Here is a 6000-nt window from a genome sequence, read left to right on the forward strand (position 1 = left end):
GTTTTATTCGCCTTTTCCCGTTTATTTTTCTTGTGCCGATTCAAAAAGGGCCAAGGGTCCTCTCCCGGGTTTTACTCTGGATAGTCCCTCTGTCCTCTCTAAGGTCATAAATAATGATGCTATGGAAAGACATACCGGGGTTATCAATGAGATTTTGAATAATTTTGATGAAGATGATCCCGAAATTTTTCATTATTTACTTGATGAATCTTTGAAAGATGCTTGGGATAGGCTATTAAGGATCCGGGCTAGCTATGTGCCCCAATATCAAATTGAGATATACCTAAAAAGCTTTTATATTGGTTTACCCTCTTCGTTCAAACAAGTTCTAGATTCTATTTTTGAAGAAGGTTTTCTTGAGGGGTATCCCATAGATACTTATGGAAAGATTAAAAACTATATTTAGGCACCCCATGAGTGAGAAGGTGGAATCCACCTCTCTTTTGTGCTTTTACCAAAATGAAATTATCAAAGAAACGAGGGCTAGTTTAGATACAAATTTCCGTAACATGCTTAATATTTCTTCCACAATTAATGGCCACGTGCTCTCTCAAAATAGAAAGATAAATGCTATAGATAATAAATTTTCTCTTTTCTTTCCCAATACCAAAGATGGTAATACCTAGATCTATCCTTGCTTTTATGCCTAGCTAGGGGCGTTAAACGATAGCGCTTGTTGGGAGGCAACCCAATTTTATTTTTGTTTCTTGCTTTTTGATTCTGTTTAGTAATAAATAATTCATCTAGCCTCTATTTATATGTGGTTTTATGCTTTTAATTAGTGTTTGTGCCAAGTAGAACCTTTGGGAAGACTTGGGGAAAGTCTTTGCGATCTTGCTGTAAAAAACAGAAACTTTAGCGCTTACGAGATTTGCTTCCATTTTTGACTGGAGAGTTCTATTTAGTTAATTCTTTTTGTAGATGATTAATAGATAAATTACTCACGTCTAGGAATTTATTTTAGAATTTTTGGGGTTCCAGAAGTATTAGAAACCTACAGATTACTACAGACTGTTCTGTTTTTGACAGATTCTGTTTTTCATGTGTTGTTTGCTTATTTTGATGAATCTATGGCTAGTATTTGAGTTTATGAACCATAGAAAAGTTGGAATACAGTAGGTTTAACACCAATATAAATAAAGAATGAGTTCATTACAGTACCTTGAAGTGGTGATTTGTTTTCTTTTACTAACGGAGCTCACGAGATTTTCTTTTAAGTTTTGTGTTGTGAAGTTTTCAAGTTTTGGGTAAAGATTTGATGGATTATGGAGCAAGGAGTGGAAAGAGCCTAAGATTGGGGATGCCCAAGGCACCCCAAGGTAAAATACAAGGACAACCAAAAGCCTAATCTTGGGGATGCCCCGGAAGGCATCCCCTCTTTCATCTTCGTCCATCGGTAACTTTACTTGGAGCTATATTTTTATTCACCACATGATATGTGTTTTGCTTGGAGCGTCTTGTATGATTTGAGTCCTTGATTTTTAGTTTACCACAATCATACTTACTGTACACACCTTTTGGGAGAGAAAGACAAGAATCGGAATTTATTAGAATACTCTATGTGCTTCACTTATATCTTTTGAGCTAGATAATTTTGCTCTAGTGCTTCGCTTATATCTTTTAGAGCACGGTGGTGGTTTTATTTTATAGAAATTATTGATATCTCATGCTTAACTTATATTATTTTGAGAGTCCTTTAGAACAGAATGGTAATTTGCTTTGGTTATGAATTTATTCCTAATATGATAGGCATCCAAGATCGGTATAATAAAAACTATCATAAAAAGTGCATTGAATACTATGAGAAGTTTGATATTTGATGATTATTTTGAGATATGGAGATGGTGATATTAGAGTATGCTAGTTGAGTAGTTGTGAATTTGAGAAATACTTGTTCCAAAGTTTGTGATTCCCGTAGCATGCACGTATGGTGAACCATTATGTGATGAAGTCGGAGCATGATTTATTTATTGATTGTCTTCCTTATGAGTGGCGGTCGGGGACGAGCGATGGTCTTTTCCTACCAATCTATCCCCCTAGGAGCATGCACGTAGTACTTTGTTTCGATAACTAATAAATTTTTGCAATAAGTATATGAGTTCTTTATGACTAATGTTGAGTCCATGGATTATACGCACTGTCATCCTTCCACCATTGCTAGCCTCTCTAGTACCGCACAACTTTCGTCGGTACCATAAACCCACCATATACCTTCCTCAAAACAGCCACCATACCTACCTATTATGGCATTTCCATAGCCATTCTGAGATATATTGCCATGCAACTTTCCACCATTCCGTTTGTTATGACATGCTTCATCATTGTCATATTGCTTTGCATGATCATGTAGTTGACATCGTATTTGTGGCAAAGCCACTGTTCATAATTTTTCATACATGTCACTCTTGATTCATCGCAATCCCGGTACACCGCCGAAGGCATTCACATAGATTCATATTTTGTTCTAAGAATTGAGTTGTAAGTAAATAAAGTGTGATGATCATCATTATTAGAGCATTGTCCCAAGTGAGGAAAGGATGATGGAGACCATGATTCCCCCACAAGTCATATACTCCTATATATACTCATATACCCTGAAAACAACCAGGAGTGCCACAAAAACCCTATTTCCACCGCCACAACCGTCTGTACCCAAGAGATCCCATCTTGGGGCCTTTTCCGGAGCTCCGCCGGAGGGGGCATTGATCACGAAGGGCCTCTACATCAACTTCATGGCCTCTCCTGTGATGTGTGAGTAGTTTACTTCAGACCTTCGCGTCCATAGTTATTATCTAGATGGCTTCTTCTCTATCTTTGGATCTCAATACAATGTTCTCCTCAATCTTCTTGGAGATCTATTCGATGTAACTCTTTTTGCGGTGTGTTTGTCGAGATTCGATGAATTGTGGGTTATGATCAAGTTTATCTATGAAAAATATTTGATTCATCTCTAAAATCTTTTATGTATGATTGGTTTATCTTTGCAAGTCTCTTCGAGTTATCATTTTGGTTTGGCCTACTAGATTGATCTTTATTGCAATGGGAGAAGTGCTTAGCTTTGGGTTCAATCTTGTGGTGTCCTTTCCCAGTGAAAGCAGGGGCAGCAAGGCACATATTTTATTGTTGCCATCGAGGATGAAAAGATGGGGTTTATATCATATTGCTTGAGTTTATCCCTCTACATCATGTCATCTTACCTAATGCGTTACTATGTTCTTATGAACTTAATACTCTAGATGCATGCTGGATAGCGGTCGATGTGTGGAGTAATAGTAGTAGATGCAGGAAGGAGCCGGTCTACTTGTCACGGACGTGATGCCTATATACATGATCATGCCTAGATATTCTCATAATTATTCGCTTTTCTATCAATTGCTCGACAGTAATTTGTTCACCCACCGTAATATTTATGCTATCTTGAGAGAAGCCACTAGTGAAACCTATGGCCCCCGGGTCTATCTTGTATCATATAAGTTTCCAATCTATTTTATTTTGTAATCTTTACTTTCAATCTTTATCATAAAAATACCAAAAATATTATCTTATCATCTCTATCAGATCTCAACCTCGTAAGTGACCGTGAAGGGATTGACAACCCCTTTATCGTGTTGGTTGCGAGGTTCTTATTTGTTTGTGTAGGTACAAGGGACTTGCGTGTAGCCTCCTACTGGATTGATACCTTGGTTCTCAAAAACCGAGGGAAATACTTATGCTACTTTGTTGCATCACCCTTTCCTCTTCAAGGGAAAACCAACGCAATGCTCAAGAGGTAGCAGTGGGATCCCTTCCCGCCTAACATTTGGGAAGAGGACTAGGGCCTCTATAAATAGGGTTAGCCACCACCATAGCAGAGGAGGGATCATTTAGACCATCCTCAGACACACCAGCTCATCGAGCTCAACAACACCTCTCCTCAGGAGGCTGTTCATCCATTGTATTGATTCATCCTCGGCCCACGAGGCAATCCACCACACCACACTGGAGTAGGGTATTACACCACAACGGTGGTCCGAACCAGTATAGACCCCCATGTCTCTTGTTCCTTGGGTTCGTTGAGCTGGGCCTTGAGATCGTTGCGAGAGCAAGTTAGGGAGAGAGAGATCTTCGTGCGCACCCCGGAGATCGAAACTCAAGGGTTTGCCGGAACCCTGAATCCGACATTTGGCGCGCTAGGTAGGGGTGCACTGAAGCCTTTCTTCCGTCGATCCACGTTCCACTGCTCCACCGCATCCATGGCAAACGCTCGCCGAGCCCATGATGAGCGCCGGGCCGCCCTCGCCACCCGCATCACTCAGACGGCGCCTGTTGGCGGACCTCTCCACCGTTCTCCATCACCCGCTGCCAACGCCGCCACCGGCCCGGTAGGGAACAAGCAGCAAGCTTCATCGCTGCACCCCTCCATGCGGCGGGATGGACGCACCGCCACCCCGTCGCTGACTCTACCCGGCTCGTCGTCCCACACTCGTTGCGCGCCCACGGACGCGTAGGACGCGCTGCTCATGGCACGCGAGCTCCTGCGTTACCGCCCGGTCGACGACCTCTACGAGGACTGGCTGGACCGCATCGCCGAGCTCGTCAGCACTGCTGGGGGCTCTCCTGCACCGTCTCTCTTGATGCCTCGCCCACCCCCAGCCGAGGGTGACGTGGCTCACGGAGCACCCCTACCACCTCCATGTCAAGACAACGCCCTCGCATCAAGACGCGCAGTCCCGCGGCGTGACGCACCATGCCAGGCGCCCACGCGCGAAGAAGGAAGCTGCCAAGAAGTCCTGAGGCCATAAGAAAACGCTCCTGTGATCCCAGCACCACTACGTCAATACTGCGTACTGCTTACAGCGGCAGCACATGGATACCAGGACCGGGCTCTGCCTCCGTGATGGGCACCGCTGACCACAGCAGGCTGTCGCGCCTTCACTCCTGAGCTACGCAGCATCGTCTGGCCCGGCAAGTTCAAGCCAGACCTGCCTCCGCGCTATGACGGCACCCCAACCCCGCGGAGTTCTTGCAGCTCTACAAGTGAGCATCGAGGCAGCCAACGGCGACAAGAAGGTCCTGGCGAACTGCTTCCCCATGGCCCTCAAAGATGGCGCGCGCTCGTGGCTCCTGAACCTTCCCGCGGTTTCGATCTCCTCCTGGGGCGATGATAACCCACAAGCATAGGGGATCAATTGTAGCCTCTTTCAATAAGTAAGAGTGTCGAACCCAACGAGGAGCTAAAGGCAGAACAAATATTCCCTCAAGTTCTATCAACCACCGATACAACTCTACGCACGCTTAACGCCCGCTTTACCTAGAACAAGTATGAAACTAGAAGTACTTTGTAGGTGTAACGATAGGTTTGCAAGAATATAAAGAGCACATAAATAAAAACTAGGGGTTGTTTTAGGTAAAGAAGCAATAAAGTTAGTATAGCGAGTGTGGAAAAGTGGTGGTAGGAGTTGTGAAATTGTCCCTAAGCAATTGACTACTTTACTAGACCGATAGCAAGTTTTATGTGGGAGAGGCCACTGCTAGCATGTCATCCCTGACTTGGAATTCTATGCACTTATGATTGGAACTATTAGCAAGCATCCGCAACTACTAACGTTCATTAAGGTAAAACCCAACCATAGAATTAAGATATATTGGTCCCCCTTCAATCCCGTATGCATCAATTTCTATGCTAGGTTGAAGCTTCTGTCACTCTTGCCCTCCAATACATAGTCCTATCAACATACAATTAACCCTATGGTGTGATCCACGCGCGCGCTGATATGATGGGCACCAAAGGACAACAACATAACCACAAGCAAATTAAACCAATCATAGCAATTCACCAATTACCGATAGGACAACGAAAATCTACTCAGACATCATAGGATGGCAACACATCATTGGATAATAATATGAAGCATAAAGCACCATGTTCAAGTAGAGGGTACAACGGGTTGCGGGAGAGTGGACCACTGTAGATAGATGGGGGAAGGTGATGAATATGTTGGTGAAGATGATGGAGGTGTT

This window comes from Triticum aestivum, chromosome 2A, assembly GCF_018294505.1.
Source record: "Triticum aestivum cultivar Chinese Spring chromosome 2A, IWGSC CS RefSeq v2.1, whole genome shotgun sequence".
NCBI classification, from domain to species: domain Eukaryota; kingdom Viridiplantae; phylum Streptophyta; class Magnoliopsida; order Poales; family Poaceae; genus Triticum; species Triticum aestivum.